This window comes from Lissotriton helveticus, chromosome 1_1 (assembly GCF_964261635.1).
Source record: "Lissotriton helveticus chromosome 1_1, aLisHel1.1, whole genome shotgun sequence".
NCBI lineage: Eukaryota > Metazoa > Chordata > Amphibia > Caudata > Salamandridae > Lissotriton > Lissotriton helveticus.
The window spans coordinates 1,479,108,551-1,479,132,321 of NC_136057.1; the positions used below are offsets into that span (position 1 = coordinate 1,479,108,551).

Consider the following 23,771-nt stretch of genomic DNA (forward strand, 5'->3'; position numbering starts at 1 on the left):
GAGAGAGCGACAGTGCTGAATCTGTGAAGGTGATGTGATTCAGGTGATGCTCTCTGGCACTCATTTTTTGTGAAGTGGACTTATTTTTTATGACCAGACCAAGAACAAGGTAGAAAAGGGAGAAGGAATGAAGAAAAATATATAAAAACAGTGACAAAGGGACACATATGGGATAAAATAAACCTACAGGAGTCAGATAAGGAGACAGGAAGTGTAAGCTGGTGGAAGAATGACAAAAGGTATGATCTTGCACTGTTGGTATGGAAACTGCAGAATGGTTGGCAAGGTATATTTTACTTTGTGACTAGCAATAAGAAAGATCTGTGATCAAGCAGATAGACTCTCAATCAACCAGTCTGATTTCTGACTTCCCTTTAGGCTCTTGAAAGTTCAAGGGCATGCTGGACTAATTAGGAATATTGGGTTCAGGGAGACTTATGCAGACATTAAGCCACTGTTTGAGATTGACTGATGACTAAATGGAGACCACACTGGCTAGATAGACTTCTGTGAGATCAGGGAGACACAAGCATAATTACAAGACTTTTATGTGTTCTGGTCAACCTTTCACCATTTATGAAGAATTCTGTTGGTCCAAATAGAGTTACATGAGCGGACAAAGTCTTGTGTGACTCTTACTCTCTTAACCTTTCAAACACCTGTGGCTTTTCTTCCCTCCTGTTCACTGCTCCTATCTGACTGCCTGCTGGCCCTGAAGTGCCTGCCAAAGGAGTGTTCCTCTGAACCTAGCCTAGCGCTCTGACTTTGTTTTAAACATGTGTCCAGTGTTTATCTGTGGTTATATTAACAGTTTAGGTCGGCAGGTGCTCAGCACTGCAAACCATCTCTGTCCTGGAGTTTTTAGTTGATCATGATTGTCACTATAAAGGAGTACATTGTAATTGCTAGGTCTCACTTATTAGACAGTTCAGCAGTTTGGATGGCACAGAAATATTGTGGGTTTACCAAGAACACGACAGTGGAAAGAACATACAGGGCTTAGAGCCCGCCCATTGCTTACCATTGGTTGGCTTTCCTTTTGCTCTCATTTGCATGCTTTTTATTCGTGTCCCAGCTTGTCAATCTAGTATTTGGTCCTCCCAGGGAGCATAGCTTCTTTACCTTCTATTTTGATTGCCTGGCTTCTGTTCTTTCACTGCTTGCTGTTCAAGAACAACTTTTTTTCTTTTAGGATATGCACACTACGACAGTGCATGTGTTTTCCAGCTATCTCCCTCATGCAAACATCTCACCCCCTTCACTACGCATTGCTCTACATCCATTTTGTGTGCTTCTAAACCCCCTTTATGTTACACTTCCTCTTGTGTCCAACTGTTGAGTTCTCACCCATCTGCTTCTCCCTTGACTGCTCCATGTGTTCTCTCACGGTTTCTTCTCCCCAGCCGTGGCCTCCATGTGGCTTCCCCTACCCATGCCCTCGTTTCTTTCCTGTTGCCTCTCTTTCCCACCACTGCTCACTCCTTCTCTCTTGCCCATTTCATCTCCCCAACCTGGCCCTCCTTGTTGATTTCATCCTCCCTGCGTTGCTTTCGTTCCCATATGTTGCTTCTGTTCTCAATGCGTTGCTTCCTCCCAGCCACGCCCTGTGTTGCTTTGCCCTCCCCGGTATATTGTACAATAAAAAAACCTTTGCATCATTTTGTAGACGTGTGACATGTTTGGTGTGTCCTAGCTCCTGTTTTTTTAAGCCATGAGGCCCAGCATCGGGATGCATTATAGCATGGTAAAAAACATTGTTTAAGCCAGTAGGTCCCAAAAGTGAGACCTAATGGCCATGCCAATGCTCGATTTAAGGTCTCGCCACACTGAGACGAATGTGGACGTCCTCATCGTATCCACAAGTGATCGCTACAGAAGCACATACCCCTCTTCCACCGGCTGGTGAAGAAGTTACCCAAGTAATACACAAGGTATGTACGATACTTGGTACCTCCTTTCTCGACACACAGGTTACAGGTCATGATCTGACGCTTGCCTCACCATCCCCACAGATTTCACTGACCCAAATTACAGTGCTAGGGTGTCGGCTGACACCCCCGCCATAGGAGCTGCCGAAGACATCTCTAGTCTCCACCGTACCTTCAGGCTGTCCTTTTCATTTATCCTAATGAAGACTCGCTCCAGATGCAATTATCTGCACTACATTCTAGGGTCGAAACGTCAACATGGTTTATGTCAATCTGTCCATGTAAAATCGCAACACAAGAAAGAAATTATTTTAGCCTGTTGTGATTATTAATTCCAAATATGGACACACGAGAATGTATGTTTTGTTTATCTGTATGAATATATGTCACCCTCCTTATCTCTGTATAGCACGGTCATCACCACTCACTACCAGTCACTAAGTATTTCACGCTCTATGTGGTTTCACGTAATTTTTGTCTCGGACAGCCATTTACCTATAATTGAACACATGCAAAGTTTTTTACAATAAGAAAAACCTTTACATCTATAATTGCTGTTGTGTGTCTTTGTGCATCGAACATTTAATATGGATATATACAAATAATTTTTGATATACAGTACAGCAAAGAAATTGTCCTACTCCTGACAGAACCACCTGTCTTGTCTAACTCGCCTAGCGAACGCAGCGCATGCGCTGCATCACATGGCGAGACTCTATTGTTGTGGGTTTGGTGAGCGAAGGGAGACAAACCAAGTGCGCGCATGGACTGGCAATGTGTGTGCACATGGTGTCTCCTCTGCCTCACAAGCTCCCACCGCGCGCTCACACTACAAGGCCGACACGCGCTTGTTGCTTACTGAAATCGGACTTGAAGAAACGGTTCACAACTCCTCTTTCCTTCTTTCATTTAGTTGCTTCCCTGTGAAATGGATCCGAAAAAGAAAAATACTCTTGGCAGATACGTGCTTGTTGCTTACTGTAGGAGAGTAGGGTCTGCTTTCCTATGGTCACCCACTTTTTGCTTTTTGCTTCACTGGTTTTCGACTTTAATGTGGCTGTGGGCCTGCTAATCAGACCCACAGCCCTGCTGTTCTCTCTCTAAATTCACCATGTACTTTAGGTACATCACCAATTGGAAATTGGATCACTCTTGTGAGTCCCTGTACAGTGTACCATAGGTACCCAGGGCATAGGTGCACCCAAGGCCTACCAGGGGCTGCAGCATAGCTTATGCAACCCCTGGCTGGCCATCCAAACTGACACAACTGGCTGATCACTCAGCTGGGGCAAGGTCGTGTAATCACCCCTTGCTTAGGTGTAGTATTCCTATTCCTACCATTATATATAGACACATATGCACCTATAAGTCACTCCTATGGCAGGCCTTAGCAATCCTGAAGGCAGAGTCCTTGGTTTTATGTGAGATGAGGCTCTAGCATGAGCTGAGCCTGTCTGCAGCTTTCGGAACCATGTCCTTATAGCTGTTCTATGATATAGCCATACCATATCGCGGTTAAATGCTAACTTCGGTTTGGCTTTATCAAAACATGTTGTGTAAGGTGTCATACGCTTTGGAATACTACCCCCTCGCCAGTTCTGGCAACGGGGGTAGCATTCCACCCTTCCAGAGGGAGAAGACATGTTGTTCCTACTAATCCCGGTTAAAGTTAACCAGAGACTCAGCATCACAAAATGATGCTGCTGCCACAGACAAAAGTCTGACCTCCTGCTGCTGGGAGTCCTTCCAATGAGGGAGGCTTGGACAATAGGTTTCCTGTCTTGGGAGGTGCTAGCACCACCCCAGACAGGCCATGGTGTATTGGGGCAGGGAGGGCTGAATGAAATGAGACACTGCCTGGGGAACACAAGGTGTCCCATGCATAGTCCGGTTCAAACCAGTGCTGGGGCACTCCAGCCCCAGCTCTGGCGCAAAACTGGACAAAGGGAAAGGGGTGTAACCACCCCCTTCCCTGGTCCCACCCATAGGAGGGACCTAGCAGGTAGTCCAGCCCCTAAATTTGGTATATAGGTAGGAGCTGAGTCCCAAGACTTTAGATTTATCCTGACTGAAACTTGAAACAAAACTCTGGACTTTCGACATTCTACTGCAACTAGAAGACTGAAGAATCTCCCTTGTGGTCAAGGAGTGACCACCCTGTGCAAACAGGCACCACCAAGCGATCAACGGTTTGCTTTGTCGACGCTCCCGCATGAGCACGACCACAGAGCCTGACAAGACCCGGACTTCCAGACTTCCAACAGCCCGATCCACAGTCACGCAGATCTGAGACCCGTGGAGGTGACGAGAGACGTGGGACCGGCCATCTTGGAAAGCCAGCACATTGCTTTCCGTGCAACTTCTGAGGCACCCTCGAAGTTGTGCATTGGGGTTTGAGAAGCCCCAGCCCCGAGCACCAACTGCACCGAAGATCAGCCCTCCACACTCCACGAGTTCTGCGTGTGGCCCTTCTGCATTTTCCTGCTCGACGCGTCTGTCCGGTCACTTGCCTGTTGGCTAGTGGCCTCTGTGACAACCAACCTGGTTGCTCCAGACTGGCCCCTGCTTCCCTGAAAAGGAGAAGCCCATCAGACCTTGCTGGTCTGATCCGTAAGCCATCTTCGATTCCTGCGTGGGTTGCCTTTGCCAAGGCTTGTTGACTCCAATCCGGAAGCCTTCGTGGGACAGTCCGTATCCAGCACCTGGTCATCGTCGACACCTCCTGGTCCACGTGGCTGCAGAGACAAGCTTCACGACATCACCTGATTGCTTCGCGACATTGCCTGGTTCCTTCCTGGTTCCTTCCTGGTCACTGGCTAGTGACCCAGACTCTGTCCCCACTGCTTTCAGGTACTCTTCATCCTCGATCCGCCCTTGGATCCACCCGGACACTTCCCTCCTGGTTGCCTGCAGCATCTTTCTTCAAGGCTCCATAGGATTCAGCGACGAAACCTGACACACTTTGACACATATGCACCCGCTTCCTGTGGGTGAGGTAACGCGAGTACTTCGGTGCTCCTTCTTTTTTTTTTTTAAACAATTCTTTATTGCAGAAATTAAAGTAAATTTCCATATTTTTTGTTTTTTGAGACAACCCCCCCCCCCCGCCCTCCACCCACTCCCCGATACAGGCTTTATTAAACGTTATGGATATCCATATCGACAGACAACAAATAAACTAAACATAGCAAATAATTAGATCCAGAAAAACAAGACTATTAACAATTACGATAAAGAAATAAATAAAGCAGTCTATCCTAGACCTTCAATCCAATGCATTAGTGGGTGCCAGATTTTTTAAACCTTTCCTGCTATATATTGCTTTCTCCAGGCTATAGGTCGAGAGTAGTCGAGCCCGTCATTGTTGAAAGGATGGTGGAACATTGTCTAGCCACACAGAGGCTAGACAAATTCGAAACACTGCTATAGAGACAAAAAGAAAACCCTTTATGTTATCCGGATGGTTCAAATTGTCTAGCCCCAGAATTATTTCTGCTGTTGTAATTTCTATTTGTGTCTCCAGTATTTCAGAGAGAAAGGTAGATATCTCTCGTCTAATAGTGCATAATGCCCCACATGTAGCGAACATATGTATTAAGTCTACTTCTGGCATCATACATCTGGGGCAGAAGGTCCCTTTGCCAGTACCCCATTTAGCTAATTGATAAGGGGTATGGTATAAAGAGAAAAAAGTTTTATAAAATTGGGCATGTAGTTTCGAGGACATTAGTAGCGATTGAGACATTTGAAATGAATTCTGGACAACTAAACTTGATATCCCAAGTTTGTTCTGCCATTTAAGTATATTTTTATCCATATCATCTGGAAAACCAGTAATTAAAATTAATATATATACCCCGATTTTAACATTACTAAACTGTACCACTGATTCTATTAACTCATTTTTCTGCAAAGCCACACTTCCCCCCACCTTTTTCATGATAAAATCCCTCACCTGTAGGTATTTGAAAAAGTCCCTATGTTCTAAGCCATATTTATTGTTTAAAGATTCAAATGACATGAAGCCGGCTGGCTCATAAAGACAACCGACTTGGACTATACCAAGTCTGATCCACCGTGTCATACACAAATCCGAGAAAATCTCTGGGAGGTTTTGATTACTTATAAAAGTCGTATAGTACGAAAACCGACCTAACCCTAAATGTTTGCGAACCTGGTTCCAGGCAGCATAAATACCTTTTAAAGTTTTGAAACCGCACTTTCTTAAAATGGCAGTCATAAGTCAATCGCCACAGATGTGCGCCCGCTAGATTACCTAGAATAAGTTCCTGAGGGGTTGGAACAGATCTCTCTGTAGTATCCTCATGATTAGTCTTTAGTAACAGGCTACTATATTTAAGAATTGTTGCCCACCAGTAAGTTTTTAGGTTAGGGAGTGCAAGGCCACCTCTATCTATTGGTAAAGTAATATAAAAATTTAGGAAGATATAACATTTTAATTACATTACATCATCCTATGATTGTAAGATGTAAATTATGTAATTTTTGTAAGCCTTTTTCGGTTTGTTTGATTAGGGAATCCATATTAAGTTTTACCAAGTTATTTAAATTGGTAGTAAAATTGACACCCAAATACATTGCCTTGTCCGTTACTCTATCATCCACAAAATTACATTTGCTATTGATTATAATTTGATTTTTAGTTTGGTTAAGTTTATACCCCGAGATTTCACCAAATTCATTTGCTTCTTTTTCCATTTCCTCCACAGATTTATTCGGGTCGGCTGTGACAATAGCGATATCATCAGCATAAGCTAAGGACTTAGTTTCACAATTAAGAGTCTTTATGGAAATTATAGATGTATTTTTTTCCAGTCTGTGGATGAACGGATCAATAAAAATGGCGAATAGCAACGGGAAACAGGGACACCCCTGCCTTGTTCCTCTTATTACTTTAATTGAAGCGGAGTTTTCACCATTTATCGAGACCACGGTTTTTGGGTTAACGTACATCATGCGAACCGCATTGATAAATACCTCCCCAATCCCACTCCTTGACATAACGGTCCATAGATATTTCCAGGAGACCCTATCAAAAGCTTTTTCGGCATCTAAAAGAATTAGTGCAATAGGGTCTCCTGTTACGTCCGCTATGTCAAAGAGTGTGATCACCCTCTGAATGTGATCTGTGGTAGATCTACCAGGAACGAATCCATGCTGCCTGATGGAGATTATTTTATGGATTACCGGGGCAAGTCGGGTAGCAAGTAGTTTAGAATAAATTTTTGCGTCGTTATTTATCAAGGTAATGGGGCGGTAAGCCCCTAATTCCATCAGATCTTTATCCTTTTTAGGAAAGACGATGATTTTGGCCTGCTTCCATGATTCAGGTGCATGGCCACCCTGAAATACCTGGATTACTAGTTTAGTTAGGATTTCTTTAAATTGTTTATGAAATTTAGCGTAAAATTCCGTTGGAATTCCATCTAAGCCCGTAGCTTTGCCGGTTGGTAGGCTATTAATAGACAGTAGGATTTCAATCCAGTGTGGTGTTTCCTCAAGTTTTTCTTTGTCGGTTTTAGGTAATTGAATCCCTGTGCCAAGGTCCAAATATGCATTTATTTTAGATTGATTCTTCCCAGTCTCAATGTATAAATCCTCGTAATAATTAGGGAATGCTTCCCTAATCTCTTTGGGTTCGGTGGTGATGCCTTTAATGGGATCTCTAATTTTAGTAATTGTGTTATTGCTAATCTGTTGTCTTGTACGGACGGCCAATTGATGTCCTACCTGCTCGTTGACCTCATAGACTTTCTCTCTGTTCAGGGTAGCTTTTATTATAGCTTTAGTAGTAAGTATTTCTGTTATTAAATTTCTTGCAATTGCCACGTTTTTTACTGCTCCTTCTATATCGGCATCATTCTGGACAGCAATCATCAAATCTTCCTCTTTACTAATAAGATTATTTTGTAATTTAATTAGTTCTTGTTTAGCTTCTTGATTATGTTTGATCGAAAATCTAAGGGTTTCTCCCCTTACTCCGGCCTTTAATGTATCCCAGACAACCTCTAGGGGGGCACTCTCTATGTTATTATTTAGAAAATCTGGGATCCAAATTTCCATCATATTGCAATATTTAACGTTGGTCAGTAAAGCCCTTTCAAATGTCCAATTACTACGTACACTTGGTTGCTCCCCCATTTCTATGGTAATAATTAATGGATTATGGTCAGAAAAAACCCTTGGTAGTCGAGCTACCGAACAGTGAGATAATATGACATCTGACACAAAAAATAATCTAGTCTGGCAAATTTAAGATGGGGTATGAAAAAAAGGTATATCCAGGATTGGTTGAAAATTTCATCTCCCAACAGTCGGAGATCGCGTGACTGCTACAGAGATCATTAAGGGCATTAAATGCTTTAGGTTTCCTCCCATGATAGCTGAAGTTTTGCACGGAGGACCACTTCGACGGGAGATATAAATTGATGTCACCACAAACAATCAGCGGGGCGGGCCAATGCACTAATTCGTTAGATAAAAAGTTCAATAGTTCTGGATTATGTTATGTTATGTTATGTTATGTTATAGGTTTTTATTATGCGCGCAGCTACTCCAGCTAAGGAGCGTCCTGGCGCATTAACAAGGAAATAGCATGAGAAACATAACACAGCTAAAAGAAACCAAAAAGGACCACTCTACATACATAGCACATACTAGGGGAAGAAAACTAAAACAGGAATGTTTTCAAGGCTTTCCTAAAAGCCATAAGATCTTCTAACAGGCGCAGTTCCACCGGGAGGGAATTCCAAGCTGATGCCGCCTTTACACCAAAGGAACGGCCACCCATGCGGCATAGCCTGTATCTGGGAACTACAGCCAGGGCCTGGCCCTGGGAGCGGAGAGCGCGCGTAGGGACATAAAGGGAAAGAGAGCCAGACAAGATTTCAGGACCCATGCCTCTCAGGATCTTAAAAGCGAGGCAGAGTATCTTAAAAAGAATCCGCTTCCGTATTGGGAGCCAATGTATTATCAGTGACACAGCCATATACAGAACAAACCGTAAGTTTATTCCCCTTTTCGTAATTGCATTCAGCAATGGCCCATCGGCCAGATTTATCTGCTATCGATCTTACGAACTGTATTCCACCCCCCCCCCCCGTGCCAGGATAGCTACACCTTTGGTTTAATTGGGCTGAGTTGTAGCAGTAATAACCCTATGTCCTAGTGTTTTTAGTAATTGTGTCTGGGACCTCTCGACATGGGTTTCTTGCAAACAGACTATGTCTGCACCAATTGATTTTAAACCTATAGCAATTCTTTGTATTTTGTTTGTATCATTCAACCCACATATATTGATGGACAAAATTTTCAGTTTAGCCATTAGTACCTATTGGATCTGTCTTGTCTTCTGGACCCGCTATATTAAAGAATCGAACTAAGTCTTTTACCCTAATGTCCTGCCTGCATATCCACCCCCCCCAGACACTAAAAGCCCGCCCCCCCACCACCCCCCACCATTTCTTGAGGATTCCTGGGACATAAGGCCCCCAGGTGTGGGCGTCCGAGTGATCCGAGCATCACCGTTCGCTAGGTCGCCTGAATTATGAAAAAAAAACTGTAAACACATAATATATCAGATGGCTGGCATTTAGAATTATTTTCAACTGTAGTTTCCAATAATCTGGTTATATTGTTATAAATACACAACTAGAGGAGCACTTGTTTCCACAGTGGTCTCACATATCCCCCTGCTAGACTTTTCCTCATTGTGTACTATTTCTAGTAGCCTGTTTATATATAATTTAATTTTTTTGTAAGTTTCCTCATTGAGTAACAGTTATAATTTAATCTTATTTTGTTCCCCCCCCCCCCCAGATTTTTCACCCGATTTTCTTGATTCCGAGAGTTCCTGTAGGTAAGCCTCCGCTTGGATCTCGCTTATAAAGTTCTTAGATATTCCTTTATAAATTACTCTTAACGGTGCTGGATTAAGAAGATAGACAGTTGCTCCAATCTGTTCAAACGGGGCAAAGAGTTGCCGCATCCTCCAGCGGCGTTCCACCGTTGCGTGGGCAAAATCCGGCCGAACAAAGAACTTGTATCCTTGATATTCTCTTTTACTCGTTGGTCGGGCCAGGTCATAGATCGCTTCGCGTATGAGAAAGTTTCCGAAGCAGACCAAAACAGCTCTCGGGTACTGGTTTCCTTTATGAGAATGCTTGGGTAGTGTAAGAGGAAAGCGATGAACACGTTGAACTTCACGTTCCAGTTCCCATGTTTGAAGTTCAGGCAGGGCAGTTTTTAGGAGGTTGATAATGTATCCCTTTGGATCGCTGCCCTCTGCACCTTCTGGGATTCCCAGGATGCGGAGGTTATTTCTTCTGCCCCAGTTCTCAAGATCTTCGGTGCTCCTGTGGGTATTTACTATCCTAGTGTCTAACTTTCATGTAGCTTTCTCCTTTTCCATCGGGAAGTGACCTAAAAGAACTAATTTCCATTTCTTTCGTTCCCATTCTAACTCTATGGTAACTCGCGTGTGTGTAAAGACACTGCACATGCATCCCGTGGGACTCCTGCTCCCTATCCTTTGGTAGTACAGCGTAGCCCCAGCGATTCTCCAGGCCCTAGGCCTATCCTTTGTTCGTGACGTGGTTCTTATACCACTATTTTAGTATATGGTTCGAAGTGCCCCTAGGGCATTACTGTATTTTGTGCAACTTATTGTATGTTGATTAAGTATCTTGTTATGTACTTGTGCCTCTGACCTCATAAAGAGTTCAGAGGATTAATTTAGTAATAAATACATATATATTTTATATATATCCTATGTGGTGTCCTTTCGTTTGGTATTAAAGGGATTGCATATGGTAAAATAGCTGGCTTCACATGCCCTCTTGAGTTTAGCCTAAGACTGCTTTGTCCATGCTAGCACTAGGATAGCTGGTCTATAAGGTTGACTTTAGAGCCATCACCATAAGGGTTGTTTGGACTGGTGCAAGGTGCTCACTAGAATAATGAACATCATATACCAGCCCAACTTCCCACACTTACTGCAAACCGTGACTTGAAGAAACGGTTCACAGCCTTTCTTTCCTTCTTTCATTTAGTTTCTTCCCTGTGAAATGGCTCCAAAAAAAGAAAAACACTCTTGCGGGAAATGCCCTTTTTCAGAGACTTTTCTATTCCAAAGTGCAGCCTTAGGATGGAGAGAAATAAAAGGTTTTAAATATGAAAAATAAATACATAACTAAATAAAGCAAGACAGAGTGGTTGCAAAATGGCCATATTGGTTTTATTCAGATTGAAACACATCAGCCTCACTCTACAGACTTTGCAGTGAAGCGCTACTTTTGTTTTCTTGTCTTTCTTTGAACAGCATTGTTGTCCCCAGGTGGGGAAGTGTACCATTCCTGGATGTATTGCAATACCTGGTTGATGGGTGGATTGGAAAACAAAATGTGTACAATGTCTCTGTGTTTATGGACATGGTCTTTTTAAACCATACTGTTTATGTTTTGTAAGGATATAGGCAATAGACATTGAAACGGTTCCCTTCAGGGTCCTGTAGTCATGTCCTTAACTTTTCAGGTAAAACCACTCGCTGATTTCTGAATAGTGAGTGAGAGATCGTAAAGGTAACCATGTTGTTTCTGCTTACATTTCCCATGCTTTACTTAATCTTGCACTCCCTATGAGTGTTTGCTTTTACTTTTTTTTTTTAGGCAGGATATTACTCTTATCAAGTGCATAATTTGAATTGAGCCACATCCAAGTCTTTAGAGCGGGCACAATTTGGTTGTAGCTGAAGGCAGTGCGAGTTTCTCTCAGTGGGGCAGTATGGTGTTCAGTGGGGAGAGGATGTGGCACTATGGCCAGAGCTGTCTAATTTGGAACTGGGGAACCGGGTTCAGCCTTCATGACCAGTCCACCAGACTACTCTACTGAGGGAGCATATTCCCAAGCTTGACCTTTGAAGGCCCCAAAAGACCTTAGAAGGCCTGATGTCTTAGCACAAGCAGGTGGTGTCAATTGTGGGTTAACCTTGAATGCCTGTCCACCACAATCCATACTGAAGTTCATCTCCAGTCTTGCGTGCAGGCCTACGAAGCAGCACACCCTAGAGCAACAGTGATCCAGTCACAGTGACTCTGTCACTGAGATCACATGAACCTTGAGCAGGTTAGGGCGGTGCGAACGGTGTGACGGCACTAGGTACCTATTTTGGGTGGGTGCATAGAGTTTGTAAGTATATTATGGTTTTTAAAAAACTTGCTGCTTCCTTCCTGGCCTCCAGCAATTTTCAGCAACAATAACAATGGCATGGTAACTTCGGTGATTAATGTTCTCCCTAGGGCGAGATCAGAGTTTTGTCTAGTAGAAGGGTTGACTCCTGGAAAGGTAGCACAGAGGGTTAATGTGCCTGCTGCAAAGAACATGTACCATGCAAATCACAAGGTGCACAATGTTAACTAGGTTAGGAGGTTACTGCTTTTGTCAGAGAGATCCTTTTGTTACTTGCAGTCTATAAGTTAAAATCCTAACATAGAACAGGGAGCTATTAAACTATATTGCCTACTAGTATGGTTGTCTTCTACACCTTGTAGTCCTTTGTCTTATGTAATATTTCCTATACAGTGATTTACACACATGTAAATGATTGCCTCTGTGTAGTGTGTGTGATATAAAGTGCTCTGACACCGTACACTGGTATGAGTGGCCCTGTCAATCAAATTAAATGCATCTGAGAAAGAGTGTGGTTATGGAGACTTGAAGGGGACCGTTAAAGGGTGGTAGTGAGGGAGTTCGAGGTGTAGGTGATCATTGGGGGCACCAACAAACATTGTTGCACAGGGTGCCACCAGCACTAAAGCCGGTCCTGCTATCGAAGCCAGTCCGCCTCACCCATTGGTACCTCCATTGGCCTTGTATCAGCAGTAGTAGCTGCAACTCACCAAGGATCGGCAATGTAGGATTTGCACGCACACCAAACTAAGTTTGCAAACCTCACAGTCTCTCTGCTTCATGCACAAGCACTTTTAACATATGCTACCTGCTCTGGAGCCACTGGAATTATGCAGCAATGGGGGACAAAATGATGCAGCAGTGTTGACTAAATTATGCAAGAAAAAAAAGGCTGCAGCGTAATGCAATATATTTTCTTATACTTTATTATTTAGACATTATTACACATGTTAAGTCTCTGCAAAGATTCGGCCTCATCAGTATCAGTATAACATACAACTGCAGCAGTGAGAAAGGTGATCAGTCAACCTTTGCAAAGGGCCGTCCACTTTGCAGCAACTCAAGTCACGTTTTTTTGTAACTTTTTATCCATTTGAGCTACACAAATGATTAGTTAAAACTGTAAGATTATGCAGTGGATGACGTATTATGTGGCAAATATGGCAGAGCCATAATTATATAGTAAACATTTGCAAATTAGGATATTTTGCCATTCATGTTTGAACTGCTCTTGTGGAAGAAGGGAGGAGAAGTGCTAATGAGAGAAACTGCATGGCTTGGAGACAAATGGCTTGTGATTCCACTTTTAAGCGTATTTGGGACATTGTGTGATTGGAAATGTATCCCACTTTCTGAATGTATTTAAATGCCAATAACTCCTATTAAAACTTAAATAATCAAGTGTATCAGTTGGTTGAATTAAATACACATTAAGCTGTAACTGGTCAGTGAAATGCAACAAATACTAAAAATTGGGATGTTTGGCACATTTTGGCCACACCTCAGACTCCGCCCACTGATCCAATCCTTGGGTTATCCCGGCCCTGGGAGTCTCCGCCCACAGTTCCCCTTCTTTTTTCCCCCCACTTCGACCACTACATACATGTAGTGACCCGCATCAGCACTAGAGCTCCCCATGTCCTTCCGCAGGACCAGGGTGGAACATGAACCCCATTCTTTGGACGGCTACACCCCGCGGTGTAACGGTGCCCACCATGGGTGGTAACAAAGTGCGTACCGCGCTCTTCGAACGCAAACAAGGTCCCTATACAAGGCGGTATTTACTTTGCTTTTGTTCTCTTAACACACAACAGTGCCATCTTCTGTAGCATTTGCTGCTCTGCCCAACCTCCTCCCTCCGCTTCCGGGGGTCTCCCCGCTCCACCATGCAATAAATGTACCGCCTGCACTTGGTAAGCGGCACACTTTATTATGCCCATTTGAAGGTGTTTGCGACTGTGTAATTCGTAAGCTATTGTGGCACGTATGCCTGCTACGTAGTCTTTTGTTGAAAACTGAATGCCAAAAAAACAGTAACTGTGGGCTGTAAAAGTATGCTTACCAATGAAAATGTCTTTGTAAATTGGTCCTCAAGTTGTTTTAGACCCCGTACCCCAGAAAGTTAACATTCAGCATTTGCACCACTTAGGATCTTTGCCAGAGTGCAAAGACAGGGCTGCAATCGGAGCAGGTTGGCGCTGGGGAGCAGCTCCCAGGAATGTGTGCAGTCTGTGTGGGCCAGGCCGTTTCAGGCTACCTCTTGTCCATTTATCTGAGCACAGATCTCTTCTTTTGCTTTCATGCTCTGTGAAAACGAAGATTCTTAGTCTTACTGCGCGTTATTAAAGCTTTGGTGCTCAATTGTTACTGCTCTCGCATTTATATTAAATGATTTATGACTCAAAGTAAAGTCACAACATTGTTTATTCGTCCTGGCTTAACCTGGGCAGCCTGCCACCCTGTGCATCCTTATTTTGCTGACCTACATCCGGTTCGAACCTTAGTTTGGAAGAGGGTAGGAGATGGGGGGTTAAGAGGTCATGCACTTCCTGCTGTAATTTGTATATTATCTGCAAGTCACTCGCTCCAATCCAAGTGTCTGATTAGTCATTTATTGCCTATCATTTTATAGCACTTAATACCGTGGCGTGTGCTTCAAAGAACTTTAAATAGTAACATTGGTTATTACCTATCAACACCGGTAGCCTTTTTACTGGCCTTCGTAAGATGAGAGGTTTTGATGTGAGTCCAGCTTGTTTTTTTGAAGGGCTGGTCTCCCCCACCCCATCCTCGTTTGTTACATCCAAGGGAGCTTCCCCCCGCTTTAATGTGATAGATTAGTGAGCTGTTGTATCTGTGCGTCACAAGTTGCAGTTCAAGGTGGACTGCCTTTCATCTTTTAGCTGTCGAGACATTGCGTACCATTCATTCAGTAATCGTGTTTTTCATCAAACGTTTTCTGAGACAATTCATACTGTGATAACTGATATGAATGTTCAACAATATCAAGACCCTTGTGAACATAGCAGAGAGGCAGCCCCTTTTTTTAGGTTGAGCCTGGGCAGCGTATGCGCTGCTCTGGGAGGCATGCTGTATTCAAGTATTGACTTGAAACTCTGCCCACTCTCCGTCCATATTTTTCATTGGCTTGTGTCATTGTCCACTGTGAACTGTGGCTTTTCATTGGTCAATAGGCTTAGTAGTCCCTCCTTTGTATCGCTTTGTCTTATTTTGTAACCTCCCTTAAGGACACCCTTGTTACATTTGTTGTTACATGGTAGGCTTTAATTATAGCCTCCAAGCACTATTTTCTTAAACCGCTTTGTCCAGGCTCTGTCCTCTCTCTCCTACCGCATAAAATAAAATCTTTATAGCACGGGCGCTGAACGCATTTGCAATGCTAAAGCTCTTGAATTTGCGAAAGTTTGAGCTATTGGCAATGTAAATGAGAATGTCTTTTATTTATCTGTTTTAAAAATAACACATAAATAAAAAGCTTTGTCATTTACACTGCCAATAGCTCATACTCTCGAAAATGCGCGACCTATTGCATTGCAAATGCTTGTTTAATGTGCCATTGTCACAATACAGCCATGTTACCGTCTTTAAATGTATTGCTAAGCCGTTGTCTGAATGGTTTCTTCATGGTACCCTGTTAGTCAAGGTAAGCAGGCAGGACTGATTGAGTTTTTCCACGTCTAGCCTGGTTGCCAGTTAAACGTCACTGCCCAAAGGTATTTTAAAAGTATGTTATTCAAGTTTCTCTTCCTATGACAGACACATGTTGCTGGCTTGTTTTTCCTCTTCTGTGATTCTGCCTAACATCCTATCAAGTGCAGGGTGTTTTTTTCATGGCATCAAATGTAGGCCAGTTATTAATGATGATTGGGTGATGTATATGTGCACTTGTATGGTGTATGAAGTGAGGTTGTTCAGAGATAGTGCTTGTGAAATTGTTACATTTGTAGAGTATTGCCAGATTGTTGTGATGTGTGGTGAGATTCTTGCACAGTGTGTAATGGCATACTGCTGCATTGGGTGCTTGCAAAGTGTTCCACAGTGTCTGATGGCGGACTGCTGCAGTTTCATAACATGCATAACATATGCATTTGTAAAGCACACATTCACCCAGCTCTTGTTCTCTTGGCACTAAAATACAGATGGTTATTGTTACCCAACTCACAGGTACTCATTTTATCGACCTCAGAAGAATAAAAGATTGAGTGGGACTGCTAGGGTTCAAACCTATGACTATGAAGTCATACACAGAGCCTTGGAGTGGCTGCATTAGACAACTGAGCCACAGACCCAACTACTATTCTGAAGGTAGTGAAGCTTGAAAAGTATTGAATACAACTTTAGTGCTTCACACCCCCCTAGCATCAAGCCGCTATTTTCTTGGGATATGTTACGGTTTGTTACATTATCTTCCTCCTAATATCCCCATCAGCAGTTGAAATATTTCTTCGCCTTGTAGATTGCTGGTTTGTCGAACAGTTGTATAGCACTACAGCAATTGGTTGTTAATACCAATCTACAGAAGTATGACACCCCCTATATCACCGTACCTGTACATTGTATGGTAAGTATATGTTTACTATTCTTAAACTCCAGACTTATTTACCGTGGACTGTAAGTATAAGTGGACTTAAGAACAGTAACTATCTCACACAGTAGTGGTTATGTTGATGTTGTTTATACAATATTATGTCAAGTGATATAATGTTCCACCACCTTGTTGACCCTAGTTTATGTACTTCAACATAACAAACCAAGAAATTCAAAGAGACGAGCTGGCTGCAGAATTCTATTTAAAACGTTTCTGATGAGAGGAGAAGGAACTTGAAATAAGGACAAGGTAGAAGTACTAACCTGGCAATGGATGAATGAAGAATTTGTAGAGCGCAGGAATCACCCCCGAAGGGGTATCTCCGCACCACTGACGGAGGAACAGAGGTGAGAACAGGTGATCAGTTGCTAAAAAGTTTAGTTTTCATAAGTTTCCTGAAGTAGAGAAAATTCATTCATTGCGTAAGGGGACGAGAAGCGAGTTCCAGTATCGAGGGGCCAAGTAGGTGAAGGTTTTGCCACCGTTGCGTAGTTTGTTAAACCGATGGAAGACTAGCAGAGCCTTCTCTCCAGAGCACAGAGATCTGCTTGGTAGGTAATGAACAAGTTTTTCCGCCAGATACCTAGGGCTCCTATTATTGATTGTTTTATGGACCAAGCAGCAGATTTTAAACTTGATTCTTTCACAAGTGGGGAGCCAATGGAGGTGTCTCAATAGTGGTAGAAATGCAGTTTTAGGAGGTTTTTTGAGGGCCAGGCGTGCTGTCGTGTTCTGGACTACTTGCAACCTATTTAGCACAGTATCGTTTGCAGTTGCCAAAAGTGCATTACAGTAGCCGAGTCGACTGACTACCAGAGCTTGGATCATGATCTTACGTACTGATAGGGGGAGAAGATGGAACACTCTCTGTAGAAGCTTCAGCATTTAAAAGCAGGTGCCTGAAATAGTTGCAACTTGATCTTTCATAGATAAGGAGTGGTCCAGATAAACTACCAAGTTTTTTGCCTTGGTTGTAGGGATGGGAGCAGGCCTAATTCTGATGGCCACCAATCAGGGGACCACAAAATGTGTGCTTTGCCGAACAGAAGTACTTCAGTTTTATCGGCATTCAACTGGAGAAAATTCTTCATCATCCAGTCAGAAATGGCTCCCATACCTTCAGCAAAGAGCTGTTTTGTCGCCACCGAATTATTGTCAAACGAAAGAAGACGTCTATCGTCTGCACATGAAAAGGGAACGAAAACATGATCTCTAATGATATTTGCAAGGGGGGGCACATTTATATTAAATAGTGTGGGACTGAGGCACGAGCCCTGCGGTACCCCCTTTGCAAGGGATCTAGCACAGGAGCGGAAGGGACCCAAATTAACGGTCTGTGTGCGCTGCTCTAAAAAAGCTTGAAAGCCATTGAAAGGCTGGCCCCACCATACCAGTTTCAATGAGTCTTTGCAGTAGCTTATGGTGGGCTACAGTATCGAAAGCTGCGGACAAGTCCAGCATCACTAATGATACTGCCTTGTTATTATCTAAAGAAAGTTTAATAAAGCCTGTGACACCTGTAAGGGTAGATTCAGTAAAGTATTTTGGTCTAAAAGAAGACTGTGAGGAGTCAAGACATACTTGGGATTCAATATGTTCCATGAACTTTGAGTTAGTCTATCCTTCAAGAAGTTTGCTAATGAGCGGAAGGAGTGAAATGGGGCGATAGTTAGATTGCTCTGTAGAAGGAGCATTGACCTTTTTAACAAATCAGAGGAACTTGAGCTGCTTTCCATACATGGGGCACTTTACCCTAGCTCAGGGAGTGGTTTAATAAGGCGCAGATTGAAGAGGCGAGATGCTTGGCTATTAGGGAGAACACTCTGGCTGGCATAATGTCAATACGGGAACCTGACTTAAACGTGTTTAGCATCTCTTCAACTTTAGAAACCTGCAAGGGTGGAAAGCCTGCTAAGATGGCGACTTACTTTCTGGGAACTGTAGAGAATGGGATAGAGCCCCTACGAAATTTGTCATAGATTTTGTCAATTTTTTCTTCAAAGAAATTGGAGATGTCACATAAAACTTGAGAGAAATTAATGCCCCACCTATAGTTGGAGAGCCTTTCTCTACTAATTATAAATAGAGAAATAAGACCTAGGCAAGCTTTGTGAATCTAATGTATTCTTGGCAACATAAAAAGTTTACATTAATAATGGGTAGTCATCCCGCTTTAAGATGGCTGACAAATTAGGATTATGTGACCTGAATGGGACCAAATTTTATTTATTTAGATAGGGTATATCGAGGAATAATAGGATGCCTTTGTCTTTCAGATTAAACATCAATAGCACGGCATAGGATCGCCCATGAGGCGGTGCATTATAGGTAATTTCACTTCCGAAATAAGATTAGGGCTATGAATCAAAATATAAGGAACATACAAAATGGAGGATCGGGAGCCAGACATCGGATATTATAAATAACTATCGGAAACATAAACGAGGATACATTTACTGGCAAAGTTACCCCACTTCAAGATGGCCAACAATTAAAAACACGTGACCTTAGCGGCACCATAATAAATTCTTAATAATAAATGTAAGATAAGGCTAAGAATAAAATGGATAGCAATATCAAGTAAATAAATAATGAACCCGACTTTGTAAATATATGCGTGTGCTTCATAAATAATTTTGTTCAAAGCCTAAGGAAATGCGCTCAACCTATAACCCCGGATACATCCTCTTATAAACAGACCTGCATCGGCCACTGTTCGACATCCTGACCCGGAAGCTGTACGTGGAAAGTGGCAGGGAGGCCGTCAGACCGTTTGAAGGTATGCAACAGGAACGCCCTTATGGTCTTCTTAAACCGCGTTACTAAATGAGACCTCTAGTAGTGAGGCTCTATGTTTTAATAAATAATTCTAAGTGGTAACATTAGGACCTGTGGGTTTGTTTAACATTTCTAGTAACCCAAATCCTTTGTAAAACTACAGCTAAACAATACCGCGATGTGTACTGTGGTGAGCGATACATTGCGTTTTATACGCTTTTGGTAAAGATGAATGAGAAGTAAATGATGAAAAATTTAAAAAGACACAGGCCCATACGGGCACGTAATACAGCATGTAATCTGACCAAGAACGCATTATGACCTTGCGCTATGTGATAAGAGGTTATTTCGAATTAACCATTTTACCATAAAAATCTAAAAAAAAATTGTATGATGAGCTTAGCACTTGCAGTCGGTAAAACACTGCATGTTGGACAGAACAATATAGTCCTGGATTATCGACTATGACATAAAAAGACCTTGGCCTCTCATTAGTTGCCCCTTAGAGGTCTAAAGAGCACAGACTGCAACATAGATATAGCTACAATCCGAATAAGAGATAGTAGAAGGTCATTAACCTGTGCCCGTTTAAGTGTAGCGCACTGTTTTAATCTCAGCCGAAAACTCATATGAAATATATATTAAGAATACAAAAATAACTCTATTTGCACAACAATAAAGTGGTAGAGATATATCAATACTAAAACACTTGTTGTATATATATTTTCTTTGTAGACCCTTAAATTATAAAAAAAAGTGGACCAGACACAGAGTGGCAAGTTCCAAGTATGTGCAATTATCAGCACTACTAAGAAGGTAAAGATCACAAATCTGGATATAATTTATCACGATATTGGTAAGGAGTACATAACTTTTTGATTTTCACTCAGTCGCCTGTTATTCTATATGACTCATTGGAGAGACCATGAGCCAACTGTTTCTGTCCATCCAGCTGTGATGTGCGAGCCCAGAATAAATTAAATATGGTGGCCATCCCACGTACAGCACATATATTGCTTCTGATTGTTATGTAGCAGGTATGTGATATTGTGCATAGATGATGAAATGTACTTAATCAACATCATTAGTTTTTTACAAACATCGATACAATAGGTTGTGTTGTTCATTTATGTTTTGATAGGTTACTGTATTTTACCCATACAGGGACTGGCAACAACGCAAATCATAAAGCTGACTTGTCTGTCTTTTAACTAAAGCCTGAGTACTAGTCTCCATGTAAAGACTAGAGGTATGTTTTTTATTTGTCCTTATTGCCTTGAGAGCACATTAAGAAATTGATGCCAGCCTGAATCTTCTGGGCATTGATGAGCAAAGTGAAAGATTGATATGTACAATGATCAATTTTTAACATAATGGATGCTGAAGTATAGACCATGTATGTAATTTTGTGTCTTTCGGTATAGCTAAACAATTCCCTGACAAAGAGATATGTGTATGTTATTCTTCTACTTTAAAGAATAGCCAATTTGCTCTTAATGTAATATATTTAACAAATTGCGATTTGTATTTAGTTGTACGTCAGTATTTTGTGAAGCCTGTAAATAATTCAAAACATTTTCTTTGTATAGAAAACCGTCCTGAAGAAGGTGTTACATCTTGAAATCACTGAAACGCTGTGTCGACTGTCTGGTTTTTCTGTATATGAAATGTGTATGGCTTTTTAATATGTGGAGCCTAATCCCTCTCTTTTTTTATAATAAAATCTGATGTTTTTAAGTAATTTCTGTTCTGTTGATTTATGGTGCAGTGCTCCACTGACATACTTAGAATTGTATTTTAGTTTTGTTGCATATTATGTTTTTAATGAATAACCACATAAGTGGTAACAGTGACATTGTATGTCTGTAGTAGGGACTGTTATTGCTTTGTAAGGGATTGGATTGTCAAAGGCAAATGGGGACGTAAATGATTTAAGAATCTTATGCAGTTCCTTAGCATTATTACCCACTTGGCTTAACTGTGCGGAGATATATCCTTTCCGTGTTATCTTAATGTTTTTATGGTCGGACGTTAGCGCCAATTTAAATGTTTCTTTCTCTGCTGTAATTGAGTTTTTAGCCAATTTTTTCCAATTTTTTACACTTGGATTTCTTCCTCTGTAGTTCCGAAGTGAAACAGACTGCATGCTTTCTTTGGGATTTGGACTGCTGTATCTTGAGTGGGACCAAAATGTCTATAGCTGCCATTATAGCTTGATGGAGTTCATTAAGCTCTGTATGAATATCCCCGGGCTTATCAAAAGTAGGTGGTATAAAATCCTTTGAGAACGCGTCTTTTGAAATGTTATGCCATTATCTTTTAATATTACCAGTGGGGGGGATATGGGTGCCAATCAGTTGAGTACTATTAATCTGGAAGTTGATCAATGAGTGGTCAGACCAAATCACTGAGACGGGGTGGGGGTCGGAGTGTATGTGAGGTGAGTTGGTGAGAATAAGATCTAAAGTATGACCTGCAGCATGGGTAGGCCCTGAATTAATAATTTCCAACCCTAGGGAGGCCACTAGGGAGGACACTTTCACTGTGTATGTTAAAGTCCCCTAATAGAAGAAATTGTTTAGAAGAGATGACATGGGGAGCAATACTTTCCATTCATTTTAAAGAAAAGTCCTTAAGACTCCCTGCGGGGGCGATTTACTAAGGCTTCTCTCCAGCAATCCTGGGGTGTAGTTTCAATCTTAAAAAAACAGATCTCTATTGTATCATCCAAGAACTTATCCATTATAGTAATATTCAGAGATGAGTTATAGACAATAGCAACACCTCCACCTACTTTGCTATCTCTATTTAAATTCAAAATTCGATACTTTCTGGGAGTGCTAACGTAATAGCCGGAATAGAAAAGGGTTTAAGCCATGTTTCTGTTAGAAAGCCTATGTTGAGGGACTGGGAATTCAGTAAAACCCATATTTCAGTAGAGTGCTTGTGCAAGGATCTTATATTTATTAGAAAGGCTCTCCAACTATAGGTGGGGCTATGAGAAGCCTGCCAACCTGAATTCAAAGAATTGATTAATTCAGGCTTCGAGTCGTCTAAAGGGACTAGGAGAGTATGTTGTACACCTCTCCATGATCTTTCTTTAAGACTCTGGAAATGGCAGTGTATACGAGAAAACGCTCCTACCAAGTTGGAAGAGAACACATTCACATGACACCCCTTTAAATCGCCTACCGTGTTTGCCAGCTGGCTAATGTGATTAAGTTCTGGCATAGAATAAGTGTATCTCGTTAAGGAGTGGATGCTGCAAGGGGCAGGGGTCCTTGCTGCGGATGGGAGCAGATGGCCTTGCCTTTGGCGTGCCCACGGCATGTCAGCGGTGCGTCCGCTGGATTATGTTCTTTAAATAGACGGGCTGAAGACAACTAGTCTGACAATCCCAGGAGTGCTGCAACCGCAAATGCTGCAACCGGAAGTAGGGGATAGAATGTAAATTAGCTTGCTCGTTCTCTCCACACAAACGGGAAGGAACCCATGGTGGACCGGAGAGCAAGCAAAGTGAAAACTATTATTAGGAGGTAGGCAGTTTAAAAGGAATAAAGTTTAAAATTTCAAAAATGAGGAAAAACATTACAGCAAGAGCTGCGCGCAATGGCTTGCTGCTCAACACGCATGCAGCGTGACCCGCACCAACCAAAACACAGAGAATCACAACATAAAACAAAGCAAATCAGTTTTAAAATAGTAATAAAAGCGAGTAGACATGCCACTAGCCTTTGTATCCTCTGCACGTGTGCGGGATCATGTTCTTTAAATATACGGGCTAAATACAACGAGCCCGCCAACCCCGGAGTGCCGCAACCAGACATGCCACCATCGGAAGTAGAGGAGAGAATGTAAATTAGCTTGCTCGCTCTCTCCACACAAATGGGAATGAACCCGCGGTGGACCGGAGAGCAAGCAAAGGGGAAACCATGATAAGGAGGTGGGCAGTTTAAAAGGCATGAAGTTTAAAATGTCAAGATTGAGGAAAAATGTTATGGCAAGAGCTGCGCTCAACGGCTTTCTGCTCAACACTCATGCAGTGTGACCCTCACCAAGCCACACACAGTATCACAACATAAAACAAAGCAAATCAGTTTAAAAATAGTATTAAAAGCAAGTAGGCATGCCACTAGCCTCTGTATCCACTGGTGTGGAATATTCTGTAGAGTGTACAACGTAGACTAACCAGAACCCTAAAGAACTCACTGAGAACTCAACCAACAGGCTCAGAATGAAGAGATGCTCGT

General features: G+C 42.2%; 1 protein-coding gene across 1 annotated transcript in view; it reads right to left on the reverse strand.

Moving 5' to 3' along the window:
• KCNH3 (potassium voltage-gated channel subfamily H member 3) overlaps nucleotides 1-23,771 on the reverse strand; it is a 332,483-nt gene that overhangs the window by 172,674 nt on the left and 136,038 nt on the right. The window lies entirely within an intron of this gene.